We start from the raw sequence: 16,002 nt of genomic DNA on the forward strand, positions 1-16,002 counted from the left end.
AATGACCTCCAATACAAGAGCTAGATCAAAATATAGGTATATATATATATATATATATATATATATATATATATATATATATATATATATATATATGTATATATGTATATATATATGTATGTATGTATATATATGTATATATGTATATATATATGTATGTATGTATATATATGTATATATGTATATATGTATATATATGTATGTATGTATATATATGTATATATGTATATATATATATATATATATATATATATATATGTATATGTATATATATATTACATGGTATTGAATAGGAATGTAACAATATCCAACTACCACAATATGATATTATCATTATGATATTGTAAAAGGTTGGCCTTATAAAAAAGTTCATGATACTGTATAAAATCACACAATTTTGCAACAAAAAAAAAAAGCTCATGATATTGATAAAACAAAGCACAATATATTGTTATTGTGCAGAATAACAGCAGTGACAAAGAAATAGACTTGGTCAGTCATTTTATTGTCATGTGTCCCAACTGCGCCAAAAATATCGCAATCACCATATGGCCATTATCATTACATCCCTAGTATTAAATGGCACAGTAGGACGTGTGAGTGTCAAAACATCCGCAGCTGCACCAAAGCAGTGTATTACACAAAACATAAAATAACAATAATACAATCATGAGTAGCCAAATCATTCATAAACTATTCATCACTATAAATATTTTATACCTATATAAAATAAAACATACAATACAATAAAATATAATTAAAATACTCTACAAATATTATATACTATTCAAAGTATTCATGAAATAAATAAATATTAAAATACATATAAAATACATATTCAAAAATAAAGTACAATATTATAGAGTGCTATTTATCTTATGTTAAAAACACCTAAATTTGTTATTGTTATTGTTTTTTTTCCCCTGAAGCTGGGATGGTTCAGTGGCATTTTATGATGCATTTCAATTTGGAAAGATGATTTGCAATATGATTGCTTCAAGTTATGAGCATAGTCATGGAATGAATTAAACTAATTTCTCAAGGCACCGTTGTTTAGATAATTCTAATTAACTAGTGTTTGTTATTTTTCCAGGCTTCCATAAATGGTCCTGAAACCATTCACCCATTTTTATGCTCTTTATTTTTGGACCGTGGAGCAAAGCTGGGAGAAACCAGACAGCAGGTGAACTTCCAAAAGAAAGGCTGAAATGATATGGTTCTTGATATGAGGTAAGTGTGCATTCCTACACATCTCCACCATATAACCCATGCAAAATAATTCATGGGTTCATACATTATGTCAAATGTTTTATCCTAATTTGAAGGTACGTTTTTTGACCAGATTTTTGATAACACAATATAATACAAACATTTTCCCCAAAAAGGCCCCTTTTCCCCACAGAAAAAGCTCAATTCGTCTGGAATGCTTTATCTCAGGTTGAAGTGACCTTCCCAACTAGACTTTGTTTTTTGTCAGAATTTAATTTGGGGAAAATCCTGTCACGTTGCTACATTTAGAACATTTATTCCTCGATTAGATGGCTTAAATGTTCCATTTCAGCAATATGGTCAATAAGATTGCATGAGGTAGTCACATTTCTAATATTTTTCACCTTTCTTTCTGTCACCTTTTGTTGACTTGAACTTGTGCACAGCCTTCTCTCTGCTGTAATGATGCATATATCCTATCTGCAGTCATTGGCTAATCCCAACAGTGCTAGCTCAGGAGAAGATTACTTCTTCCAGACAGAGGACAGAGAAGCAAAGCTACAGTAGATAGGGGATGGAGGTTAGAAAGAGATACCTCAATAATAACATGGAGGTCTTCACTTTTATACTATATGGTTATATGTATATACTATATACATATTGTAATATGCTGTCTACATTATACAGTATATGGCAACATTTCCTCTGCGGAAGGACATTACAAATTTTACATTTAGAGTGTATTTTCCTCTTTGTACAAAAGTAATGCGAGTAAAGTAAAAGTACAGTTTCTAGACAAAAGTAATGGCATAGAACAGTATTTTAAGTTATTCATAAAGTTATAACAGTTATTTTTTTCCATATGTTATTTTATTTTAATTGACCCATCCGCTGGGCGATATTTGAACAGAAAGAGTGAGTCATGGTGATTCTCTGCGCCATGGAAGCCTGTTCACAGCCGGGTCCCTCACTCAAATCTGTCCCCCAAGCAACAAGAACTCATTATTGTTCCTCGCCACGGCCATCCAAGCCTGGCCGCGAAAAATAGACTAAATACGGATTACAGACGAAAGACGGATTAAATACATGGGTTTCCGACTATGCTTAGTCCGTCTATTTTAACATTTTACCCGTCATTCATCAACCGTCAGCAAAACGGGCGTCCGTCATAGGTGGATAGGTGGATCGGTCAGTCATATAGATGGAATGCCCAGATCTGCGGGTTATCCCCCCCTCCATCACAGGGTTACGTTCAAGACCACCCCCACAAGAAGTGAAATCCATGATATAGAAATACCCAATCAATACTATACAGGCCTGTTTTTATAGCTTTTAGGGCACTTCATTGTTTTTAAAGGTCTTGAAACACACTTTTAATGCATGCATTTTAATGCATTTCATGCATGATTCTCTCTTTGGTGCATACCGGCACCCGCTGTAAAAAAAAGGCAAATGACGGACGACGGAAGGGTACCCACGCTGCAGACGGATGACGAATAACGGACACTCAATTTTTAGTAAAATGCCCAGCTCTCTTTATGTACAGAGCTGGGCATCACCTATTTCCCGTCTGCATATTTAATCAACCCACGTGATCCCAGTCGGTCCGAGTCAGTCAAACGACGTAAAGACCGGACTTAACCTGTACCATGTCACACGCAGGTACCGCACTCCTGACACGCAGCTGAGTAAGGAAGAAAAGTAAAATAAAACTGTTGCGTACTTTGCGGTCCCACAGACGCAATGACATGTGCCCCATATTGTTTTTATTTCCCCGATCACCACGCATGTGTGTGTGTGTTTACGTCTCTGCTGTTTTTGTTTGATATTTTTTCTTTTTTGGTGGCGTGTCTGCTCGTGCGCCGCCTGCGTGTGACGTGGGAGATTAGGTTCTCGACGTCGATTGGCTGTCACAGACGAGGGATGGACCGCGACCACGTGGTCGATTAAATATGCAGGACGAAACGCGGTTGTGTTTAGGCGATGCCCAGCTCTGTACATAAGTATAGCTGTTGTAATAGTAACAGTAGTTGTAGTAGAATGTTAAGACTCAACCAGCAGCAACCTGTCAACACCAGCAGAAAATTTGTGTTTGTACAGCGCGACATTTTGGGGGAGAAATGGATTAAAATCATTGCCTTCACTGAAAATAATAACACACAGAGTATACAATTGTGTCAAGAAGCTTGGACGTGTCACAGGTTTAAGTATTTTCTTACAAAAAGGTTCTGATGGCCTTGATTGGAGCTTCTTGCCAATGGAAGGATTCAGGTGGGAATAAATGCAAGTGCTACATGCAAGCAAAGTCCAGCAAGTGCTGTCATGATGTTGGTGGCCTGCCGAAAAGCCTGACTTTTAGGGCCAAATGATTGCTAATAAAACATGTGATTGAGAGGAGAAGAGAGTGAGAACCATAAACAAGCAGGATTGTGCCCTTTAATTTCACCATCTCCAGAGAATTGCTTTTGCTGTGCCTCAGAGTGAGTCCCACACACAAGCAGTTTAGTTGTCTGCCCAAGGACTGAAATTTAATTTAGCCGCTGTGTTGTCAGTGTGCGTGGGTGTGTGTGCACAAAATGCACGTGCGTATGCGTGTGTCTGTCTCTGTCTTTGTTTGCATGAGTCAGTTTGGAGCACATAACTCGCTTTGCATGAACTGGAACTGTTTTTTTTTTTTCTTTTGCTCTAGTCTTTTTTATGTGCAAGATGCATTGTGTGTTTTCTTATTCTCTTGTGACTTAATCATTTTACATGGATTGCTACAATATAGTCTCACACTGCGGATGCACAGTAGTGTTTGTTTTGCTCTCTACTCTGCGCTGTTACTTTTGGATTTAAATGTTTCTTCTACATTTGAGGATTTGATGTGATATCATTACGCTAACCCGCAAACTTTAAAAAATGGCCCTTTGTGCCGTTGGCGTCGACAGTTTGTTGTAGAACTTTCGGCAGTAATCTGTGTATGCTAATTGCGTGGTTGAAAAATATAGCTGAATTGTTCAGGAGTGGTTGCCTTGGTTTTTCGTAAGTTTTTTTGTGTGTGTTTATAGTACAGGTTCCTGATGAAAGCCTGGAGCATAGGCATATATCAGAGCTACAGCACTAATAAAAGGCCAGCAAGCTGTGCTCTTCTCCTTCTGGGAACTGTACCCTCTTTTTTCTTTTTCTTTTTTTACAGCTTGTCTGACAGAAAGATAAAGTGCCCTCCCAATTAGAAGAATATTTGGCCACATACCTACCGACAGCAATTGTAGGTATTTATTTTCCATGCCATTTGATCAAGAATTCTCGCTATTTTTACAGGGAGCTTTCTTATCGCAGCGCCTTGGCTATGCACACGTTAATGTGGTCCCCATCACTTTCACCCCGATGTGGTATAAAGAAACATGCCTGGTATTATTTTGGTGCCTTTCTTCTTTTTTCGCCGAAGGGTTGGGCTGCACCCACGTTGTGTATTGGCATGAGTTTGGGAGCGAAGCAGTGTTTGTTTTATATTTCATTCTGCATGAAGGGATTCATGCTGTTCTCTCGCTCTCTTTCACTGTGTGTGTGTGTGTGTGTGTGTGTGTGCGCGTGCGTGCGTGTGTGCGTGGGTGTGCGTTTGGGTTGATGTCATCCTAGTTGCCCTTGTCATCCATCTATGCCTCAGAGATGTGTGCATGTACATATACTTAGCTGCTGATGCTATATTGTCCCCGTATCTGTTTAAGAATAGTGTAATGTTTTTCCTAGCCTTTTTCCAGTGAGTGCATTAAAATTAAATTCTCTCTTATTGTTGTGAAAAGAGGCACACGTAAAAATTAATTGGCTAGAGGAGAGAACAAAGGGCTGGCTCCTCTCTTCTCCCTGCACGCCCCAGCCGGGCATTAATACCAAGCGTGCTGTATTGTTCCGCTGTCTGCAGCCATCCTCCTAGCCAGACACTCAGCTCTGGAGAAGTCACTTTTAATGTCTGATAATCAAGGTGAATTTTCAAAAAGCTGCCATTTTCAAATGATGGTGTTTATATTATGTGGAGATGGGAGTTCAGGAGCAGAGAGCTCCACTCAGAGGCTTGGGTCAAGCCTTGCAAAGTGAAAGAGAGACACCTAATGTTCACAGCATGAACTGCATGGTGTTTATGGCTGCGAGGGGCCAGCTAGAAAGAACACTGCTGGCTTTTACCTATTAATTAGAATATGATTTGTCTGCTTTGGATCTTTGTAACGACCTCCCTGATTAACTGTATGGACAATATTGCAGCCGTTCTGTGTGCATGTCTTTTGTCTCCATACAGAAAGGAGCATTGTTGGGGGAACCAGGCAGGCAGTCAGGCAGCAGAGCAGTAGAGCTCCATTTCCTCGCCACAGGCCAAAGACTCATCTTCTCCTCGCTCCTCCCACTGCTCCTCATCCCCCCACTTCACGGTATGATTATTTCTCCTCCGCTCCACCGCCCCATTATATTCCAGGTCCGCAGTTATCCCGCTCTGTTGTCATTTTTCATGCTATGTATTTCCCCATGTGCAGCAATGCACATTTGCTCTGAGCCAGTGCAATATGTTAAGGATGTGGAAATATGCACTGTGCAGAATGTAATAAGTGTATATTTACTTTCTTTGAGGAAATAGGGGAGACTCTCACCATGTATCTTAACAAACATGACTGCTGTGCATGCACTCACCTCCAAGGCTTTTTACTCACCCGGGAAACCAAATTATAAATCTGAGGCAGACACACTTGTTTTTCGTGCTGCGACTGTTAAAATCTTGCCTGGTATTTGGGGGTTATACATTTTGTTTATACAAATATGCAGGTGGGTTTTTTTTCACAGTATATGTGGCATTTCAGATGGACAATTGTACAAGCAGTATTTTCAGATAGTTTGGTGTGCTGTGCTGTCACATAGGTTGTTTAGCTTTGTGCCCAAGTGCAGCATCCATCCGTCCATCCATCAATTTTCAATGCCGCTTGTCCTCATTAGGGTTGGGAGTTTGTAGCAATTTATTCCAACTGACTTTGGGCTAGAGGCGGGGAACACTCTGCAAATGTCTCTAGTCAGTCACAGCGCTGAAGCACCACATTACCTGCCAATATAAATAATTTACAATGAGTATCTTGTTCGTAATTTGTGCTCCCTTGTAGAGGTCTTCATGGATTTGCTAATAAACGTTGGCATTCGATGTTTTGGATGTTAAGGATCTATGACATCTTTGTTGTATGACGATCCCTATATTTTGGTTACATTTTATTTTCAAAACACCTCTCAGTATGACACAGTGCAGTGTTAACAAACTCTGTTAAAGGGGACGTCAACCCAAACATATCTTTTCAGGAATATGTTCTAAGCAGGCCCATTATTTGAAACAAGGCATTCTGATAAATATTGCGTTTGTGTAATAAAACACTCGATTTTTGTCGACTGCAAATGACATCACAGTTGCTCATGGCTCAGGTAACGACCAATCACAGCTCACCTGTTTTCTAAAACTGAGCCATGATTGGTCGCTATCTGAGCCCTGCGCATCTGTGATGTCATTTTCAGTCGACAGAAGTGACAAAATGGCTGGCCCCTGAGATGGCTAAAAAGAGGTGGATTTTGCTTCTTAACTCATATTCCACAAACACAATATTAATCAAAATGCCGTGTTTCAACTAGTAGGGCTGCATAAAACAGGTTCTTGAAAAAAAACAAATTTGGGTTGACTTTCTTTTTAACGTATTTGTAAAGTTAGGATTAAAAAGGACATCATTAGACTGTGTAATTGTGACGAATGTGAGTGGAGAGATACACAGCAACCCTGAAGAATAGACCAATAAAATTTCAATTAAATGTGACAGTAAGGCAGCAATTTAATTTCTAAGATACGCTAATACCAGATACAAAAAGTGTTTGTTCACTATCCTCTCTGTGTTGCTGGGGAAAAAAAGCGTGAAAGATTGCATGAACTATATGTGATGAAAGAAGACAATAGGCAAGTAGTTTTTTAACTCTTTGTAAATTTTAAGATCAGTGATTGTCGCTTCAGTAAAGCACATACTGTATACTATAATGGCTGTAACAAAGATCAAATAATACTGTACCTCCTACAAGTTTGAATGTGCCACTGGCAGGGTCCCTGTTATGTCTGTGTAAATACTACCAAACAACAACATGAAACTCAATTTCCATCCTTTTGTGTTGATTCATAAAAATGTGCAAAAATGAATTTATCTTCACGCACAGCGCGTGGGCTTGTACCCCGGCATTTGCACCTGCTACACCTGGTATCCTGCCTTGATGTAACATTGTTTATGAATAACTTGCCTTCAGTGTGATTGCATAATAATGGAGCAAATCAAGTGTCTGAGCGCTCTATTTGTTCCCAATAGCAGAGATTGTGTTATTTTTCCCTGAGTGGTTGGAGGGCATGCTTTCAAAGTGTTGATCTCAGCTGTGGCATAGAATGAAGACAGAGGAAAGAGCCACAGGCGGTCTGATGTAAGGATGTAACGAGAGAGACGATGGTGTTACTGCTGTGGCTGGCTGCCAGGCTGGGCACTGTGCCCACGAGGAGGCAGCACCGACTGTGGCAAAGAGACACACAGACAGTAACTGGCCTCAAATTCCAAGGGTGTGAGGAGAGGCAGGAGAGGGTTGCGCCTGAATGGCAGGAGGGGTTTCACGGCATCTGCATGTGAAGTAGTCAGGTTATGATGCAATCATTGCGCAGTGAGGATGTCAGAAAATGACAGTCAATGTTATGCCACCATGTCATTGCTGTTTATAATTTATGGGTCATTACAGAAATGGAGGACGATTTAGCCACCAAATGTTTTTTTTTGTTTTTTTAATAAAGTACCATATATTTAATCAGTTTTTCTTATGGATAAAAGAAAAACAATTAATAAATGAATATATATATATATATATATATATATATATATATATATATATACACAACCCTAACTCTAACCCTAACCCGATACAGACTATCTCGGATGCGAACAAATTCGGGACATCCCTATCATGCACCGATCTCCTGCATGAACAAGTTTGCTTCTGCCATGGAGACCCCGCGCCTCTGTACTGAATTTAAAGTGAATGAGGGGAGCTGCTTCCATTCGATGGCAAACAAGTCGGCAGTGTTCCCTCGCACAATGGCGCACAAAGGTGCAAACGCCCCTTTTTACCTGGCCCATCTACCAAAATACCAAAAGAAAGAAAACTCCACTCATGCGCACAGTTAGACAGCGCCTTGCGCTAGACTTGCGCTGGGCACGAAAATAGGGCCGGAAGACATAGTCTAAATGAACCCTTCAAGAGAGAGACAAGTCACAATCTGTTTTGTTTGTCAGTCATTTGGTGTTGTTGGCGACAATATGAGAGCTTTCTGATTTTTATTGTTATGCCGCCCATTGATTGGATGCACAGACTCCATTTCATTTTACAGATGTTTATTGTACGGCAACACGCCAACACTCCAACACACTGTAGAACTAAAGCTTCAGACATAACATAAAACAACATATTACATTCATGACATATATAGCCCTGCTTAGCGTCAAAGCTAACCGCGATAAACGATACAAAACAGTACTGACCACTTTGGCCTGCTCTCAATCAACGGCAGTCTTCTCCCAGAGACAATCCCACCAGTCAAAAAATGTGATGCTTCAACAATTGTGTCAATAAACTTTGTACATTCACTCGGCCCCGGCAACACATCGAGGAATGACGAGGAAAAAACAAGACACACATGGCGAATACTGCTACGGCAAGTGCGTCCCAGTCTCTACGTAAAGCGCACGGAAAATCTGCAAGATGCAACTTCCGGCCAGACAATTTCCAAATAAAGGCATGTGTGTTCAAATAGAGACGGCAGCCATTACACTCCCCCAATCACACAATGTGTGATTAAACAAGGAAAAGTTAAGTTGTCCATAACTTTGATGAAATACATCAAACAAAACAGTCGGAAGAGTTAACCTACTTAATCGGCCTCAAGCAATAATGCTGTTTTGTGTATGGACCTTTCTAAGTAAACTGGCTTAGACGTGAGAGTGCCTTTACTGCCTAGTGTTGCATCACTAAGTAACAGTTTTACTTTCCTGACCTTTCCATCAGTGCCTTGGAAAACTTCAACTACCTTAGCCAGCTTCCACTGATTTCTTGGAAGGCCATCATCTTGTAACAGGACAACGTCGTTCAATCTTGCATTTCTCCTGTTTTCGTTCCATTTTCTATTTTGTTGCAAATTCAATAAATACTCCTTTCTCCACTTAGTCCAAAATACATTGGACAAGAACTGGACTTTTTTCCATCTTGTCCGAAGGTAAAGACCTTCCCTTACGAACTCTCCAGGTGGTGGTGAAATGATTGAGGATTTCATTGTCAAAGTATGATTGGGAGTTAGAGGTTCTGGGCCTAACGGATCATTGAGATGTTCTGTGGTCAATGGGCGACTATTCACTATTGACATCACTTCGTAGAAGAAAGTCCTTAATGAAGAGCTGTCTAATCTTCCAGCTGACTGGTCCAAGATAGATGTAAGAACACTTCTCACAGTCCGTATTTGTCTCTCCCATACGCCTCCCATGTGTCTGGAAGCAGGTCGGTTCAAGACAAAATCACATCCTAACTTCTTCACATGTTCTTGCTCTATCCTTTTCATCAATTCTTGGAATTCATTGCGTGCCCCTACTAAGTTCGTGCCTTGGTCACTTCGTATTTGACTTACATTGCCTCTTATGGCAATAAACCAGTGCAGTGAATTGAGGAAAGCATCAGTGGAAAGATCATCCAACACCTCGATATGAATAGCTCGTGAACACATACAAGTGAATAGTAGCCCATATCGCTTTAGCCCTTTTCTTCCATCTTTGACATAAAATGGCCCGACGCAGTCCATTCCACTATATGTAAATAGAGGGGTAGCTTCCATTCTCTCTGGTGGAAGGTCGGCTATTTTTTGGTCTTGATTACACTTTCGGAATTTTCTGCATTTAATGCACTTGAAGATGAATGATGACACTTCACGACTACACCCCAGGATCCAAATACCATTGGAGTGTAATTTATTGATGGTCATTCCACGACACTGATGCTTAATCTTCCCATGGTAGTACGTTATCAGCAATCGAGACACATGATGTCCCTTCAGGAGGATAGCAGGGTGTTTGACATGGGGATGGAGTGTTGCTTGTGTCAATCTTCCTCCCAACTCTCAGTATACCTTGGCTATCCATAAATGGATTCAGCTTGTGCAATTCAGACTTGTTCTGTATGTCTTTCCATTGTGTTAAAGACCTTATTTCATTACTGAACGCTTCTTCTTGAACTACATGAATTATGAATTGTTCAGCATCTGTTCTTTCTTCCAGAGTCGTAACTTCATTAGATCTTGTTTTAAGACCCTTAATCTCCTTTGCAAGACGTTTAAGTCTTGCAATGGCTCTTCCTGCTCTCTTCCTGAAATCTGAAAACCTCTGAAGTCGATCTGACAAAGACCCCTCCTCTTTTGTCTTTGTTGTGTGAACATTTGCTGTTTTTATTTCTGGGTCATCTTTGTCGAGCTCTCCAACAATCTCTTCTTTCAGTGGAAGGTTCTTCTGCCACAAGAAACTCGGTCCTGTGAACCAGTTAGACTCTACAAGCTCAATTGTAGTGAGTCCGCGAGAGGCATAATCAGCAGGATTACATTCTGAAGCAACATAATGCCACTGACTCGGTTTTGTGCAGGATTTGATCTGCTGGATTTGATTGGCTACAAATAAATGAAATCACTTTTCATCATTATTAATGTACCCAAGGACAACAATGGAATCGGTCCAAAAGTAATCCTGTACATCTTCTATCTCCATTTCCTTCTTGAGAAGATCACTTGTCCTCGTCGCTACCAGAGAAGCGAATAGTTCGAACCTTGGAATTGATGTTATCTTTGTTGGCGCAACTCTTGCCTTTGCCATAACAAGTGCACAATGGACTTCTCCAGATTTTGAAACAGCCCTGAGGTAAGAGCACATTCCATAGCCAGAAACACTGGCATCGGAAAAATGATGAAGATCATACTGCTGGACTTCTTTGTCTGTCAGTGGTATATAATGTCACTCTAATAGAGACAAATTATGGAGGTCTTGGAGCCATGCTTCCCAATGCAGCCTGAGTTTGTCAGGGAGTGGCTCGTCATCCCATCCTAACTTATCATGGCACAACCTTTGTAGAAGTTGTTTACCCTTCAAGATGACAGGTGCCACGAATCCAAGAGGATCTTTTATTCTCACTTTGAATAGGAACTTATCGGAGCTGATGCGACATTGGTCCCCGAGAGCACATTCCATCTTATGTTCTCCCAAGTCCATGTCCAGGTCAGCTGCACCTTCAGCACATTCCTGTTTTGGGATTGTGGCGAGCACATTCTTGTTGTTAGTGATGAATCTGTATAAGTGGAGCTTACCAGCGTTGCAGAGATCTCATGCCTCCCGAACAAGCTGTATAGCTTCTACTTCACTGTCCAGACTTCTTAATCCATCATCAACATAAAAGTCACGTTGAATAAACCTCACTGTAGCTTCATTGAACTTGCCTGCTCCTTCTGCAGACAGGTGCTTGAGCCCAAAGTTCGTGACGATGCAGCACAAAACAAGTGAACCTTCATATGGAAAACCTTAGGTGAAGCTTCCATATTGCCTTTTTCCCACCACAGAAACCGGAGGTAATCTTGGTCCCTTGGTGCAACGTGAAATTGATGGAACATCCGCTCCACGTCACACATGATGGCTATTTGTCCTTTGCAAAAGCAACACAAGACCCCTACGAGGATGTTTGTGAGCTCTGGCGCGGTGAGCAGATGCTCATTAAGTGAGGTATTCTGGAATTTAGCTGAACAATCAAATACCACGCGAATCTGTCCTGGTTTATGAGGGTGGTAAACCCTGTGGTGAGGGATATACCATGTGGTCCAGTTGTCTATCTCTGTCTTTGGAACCTTTTCAGCATCGCCTCTTGCAATTATGTATTCCATAAAGGTAACAATCCTTACGATACTGATAATCTTTTTAAGACGCTTCTCCAAACATCTGAGCCGGTGTTCTGCACACAATTTGTAGTTAAGCAGACTTGGACTCTGTTCCTTGAACGGCAATGGCATTTCGTAAAGTCCATTTTGCTTTTGTTTAATGCCTTCTTGCAGCTTTGCCAAGAACCTAATATCTTCTTGTGATATTAGAGATTCTTCACTGAATTTCTCAGCAAACTCTGACTTAAAGACCTTAAGTATGTCTGCTGGAGTGATCGCCTCTTTAACTTGAGTTCTGCAAACGAACTGGACCTCAGACTTGATCTCTGAAGAGAACTTAGTCGCTGGAAACTCGATTAGCTATGATTGCTTGAGCAAGAGTTCTCACAAGGTCAATGGAGATTCATGAGAAGTCTCTCCATGAGTAGCAGTAATTTGGTTGTTTGTTTGTGGAATAGAGTAAGAGGTGTGTGTAGCAGGATATTGCGGAGTGGTTTCGGTGGCTTTTAATTCATTTGAATGCTGTACTTGACTGAGATTGGCTTGTTCCATGGAAGCCTGGGAAGCTGGTACTTGATGCGCTGGAATAAATGGATCGCTTAAAGGGTTAAGTGCACGTGGTGTGTTTAGAGCTTCTGAAAAAGCCTGCAGTCTTGCTTGTGCTGCAACGTGCCCTTTAAGTTCTTCTAAACGTTCTATTTCTCTTTTCTTCTTTTCCAGCTTCATTTTTCTATCAGCACTTTCTGCTATGAACTGAGCCTTTTTCTTCGCACTCTCAGCTTCAAATTCTCTTTCTTTAGCTCCTTGTTCAGCCTTTAAAAGTTGATCTTCCACCTCAAGTCTTTGGATTTCTTCTCTTTATTGGTGTTGGGCGTTCATTATTTTTAACAATTCTAGCGAAGCCATTACTTAAGCTGCTGCTTGTTTTGCATTTAGGGACTGGATAGAAGAGTGTCTAGAAACTTCAGATGAAGCCTTTGACATAGCGGTTTTAGCTAAGGGGATACTGGATACTGTACTGTCGAACACTGAATTATCATCAGGCCAAGCTATGTCTTCTGAATCATCACAGCTTCGGAAGTGTTGAACCTTTAAATTCGCAATCTTGGTGAATGCCTGACGTGTCGTTCATTCTCTGAATGTAGGGTTCAGGACTTGAAATGGCTCTTATTTCAAGATAAGTGTTGTCAATGTCAATTTTGATGGTATTAATTTAATTTATGATCTCGAGGTTCCGAGGACCAAGCGGAGCCTCAGAGGGGATCGAGCCGTTTCTGTTGCTGGTCCCTTTCCTTTTTCAGTAAGCTTTCGTGTGCGTCTAGTTTTTCTCACCTCAGGAGGCAGTTGTGAAACATCCACACCAACCTGACATTGTAAGTCCTGTACTGTTTCTTCGACTTGCTCCTCTGCATCCACTTGCTGTGACAGTGGAATCTGCCCTGCATTATTTTCTTTAGTCTTCATGGGTTGCCTCATCAGCTGGCAGAAAGCTACTTTCTTTTGTGGATGACATTTTAAATGTAGTGTGCTAAATGTGTTGAAAATTGAATGTATTCTCTAGTGAGTGAAATCATTAAATGTAAATCTCCTGCGTTACCTTATCTTTGTGTAATGAACACCAAACCAATATATCACAATAACACACTTATATCAAAGAATAAGAATATGGCTATTCATTAAAGGACAAAATAATTCTAACACAGCCTAAACATGAAACTTTATTGTATAACTGAACAATACTTTGATATCATCTTAGAATCAACTGGGACAATGGTGATTTACTTGTCTACTTTGGTTTCAATTGCGGAAATGTGCCCACTGCTATTTAGAAAAACACGTGAGAATGTGTCTCAGTCTCAGTGGTAAACTTAATGGCATAAAACAAGTACTTGTGTTACTTTCAGTGCACAATCCTCCTTGTGCCTCTTTTGTAACCTTGTCAACTTGCCGCTTGGATTCACACAAAACAGTTCACACGACGATTCCTTTTACCGCATGGGCCTGCAAGTTAGTGCTTCTTCTTCAGCTCGGAGTCTTCACCGACACAGAAGTGTTCTACTATGCCACCCATTGATTGGATGCACAGACTCCAGTTCCTTTTACAGATGTTTATTGTACGGCAACACTCCAACACACCGTAGAACTAAAGGTTCAGACATAACATAAAACAACATATTACTACATTCATGACATATATAAATGCTAATTTAACTCTACTTTTATTACAGTAACAGAGTTTTTGCTAAAGCGTCAATGCTAACTGTGTTAGCTGCCATGCTAACTGATCAAGAGTAAACTTCGCTGTATAATAAAACAAATATTTGATATAAAGGCCTTTTTCTGATCATATGAGTAACGTGGTTACAATAGTTATACAACTTTAAACATTGAAACAATATGAATAATAGAAGTAAGGACTGCCTTAGGTCTGCCTATGGTCACAGTTATTAGATGAAATATAGCATTGATTATTTGAAATTTCATGTGGGGGCAGAAAATGTCCTCCAATTCTGGAATGACCCTTGTATAAACTCAAAGTATGCCCTTTAATTATTTGCACTTTACTTTTCCGGGCTATTGTTTCTTTGTGCACTTCTTGAGTAAATACTTATTTGATGCAGCACAAATGTTATCTTTCTGCTTTGTAAGCATTTACATAATGTTTGCCTTTCAACATACTGTATTATCGTTAGCGCACTCGTTCACTGTGTTTTAAAAATACCCCACACTCCCCTCAGCATAGTTCCGCATTGTAAGACAGGCCGTCAGGATAAAATAAATAGTCTGCAGTTAATTATGGAAAGCCAGCTCCGGCTTTGCCCTGGTGATTTATGAAGTGTGTGTATGCATTCTTGAATGCATTTTTCTTAATTTATTTTAAATCTGCCATTCACTTAATTTCAACTCAAGCGTCTTAATAATGTGAAAGAGGGCTTAGTTAATGAGGCCACTGAGGTGAAACGAAAAGGCAGTACAAGGTCTTTTCCAGGTCCTAGCCCCAACCATGTGTTGTTTACACTAGGGCATGGATCCAATACAACCTATCCCGGGACAATATGGGTCAAACTCTGATTTCCAGACACAATGCAAATTGAATCTATTGCAGAGGCAAATTGTTGGCATCATAAAACGTTATTTAAGATGACGTCAACGTAAACAAAGTTTTTTTTCCAGAATATGTTCTATGCAGGCCCACGAGTTGAAATACGGCATTCTGATTAATATTGCATTTGTGGAATATAAGTTAAGCAGCCATAATGCACCCACTTTTAGCCATCTCAGGGGGCGGCCATTTTGTCCCTTCTGTCGACTGAAGATGACATCGAAGTAGCTCAGGGTCCAGATAACGACCACGGCTCACCTGTTTTCTGAAGCCGAGCCATGATTGGTCATTATCTAAGCCCTGAGCAACTCGATGTCATCTTCAGTCGACAGAAGTGACAAAATGGCCGTCACCTGAGATGGCTAAAAAGGGGTGGATTTTGCTGCTTAACTCATATTCCACAAATGCAATATTAACCCAAATGCCATGTTTCAACTCGTGGGCCTGCTGGGAATATATTCTTGAAAAAAAAATGTGTGTCGGTTGAAATCCTCTTTAATGAGTGTAAAAAATTGAAAACCACTCACCCTTTTATGTAATGCATAAAAGTGGGAAAGGAAGTTTGCTGCAGGCAAGTTAACCTCGAAGTAGCATGCTCTTCAACATTCTAAACTGTCATACAAGTGCAAAATAGAGGTTATCAGCTATATAGAAAAACAAAAACACTGATAATGCGTGACAAATGAGCAGAAAGAAGAGTACAGTTGTGTCCGGG

At 40.2% G+C, this 16,002-nt stretch overlaps 1 long non-coding RNA gene across 5 annotated transcripts in view; it reads left to right on the top strand.

Annotated features, from left to right (window-relative positions):
• Window positions 1–16,002, top strand: part of LOC147150137 (uncharacterized) — a 126,427-nt gene that overhangs the window by 76,637 nt on the left and 33,788 nt on the right. For all 5 annotated transcript variants that reach the window (XR_015086052.1, XR_015086053.1, XR_015086051.1 and 2 more), the window contains 2 exons: window positions 1,094–1,230; window positions 5,486–5,615. This is a non-coding gene — a long non-coding RNA (uncharacterized LOC147150137). The remainder of the gene's footprint in view (window positions 1–1,093; window positions 1,231–5,485; window positions 5,616–16,002) is intronic.

This window comes from Filicampus tigris, chromosome 3 (assembly GCF_054856515.1).
Source record: "Filicampus tigris isolate MCC_2025a chromosome 3, RoL_Ftig_1.0, whole genome shotgun sequence".
Taxonomy (NCBI): Eukaryota; Metazoa; Chordata; class Actinopteri; order Syngnathiformes; family Syngnathidae; genus Filicampus; species Filicampus tigris.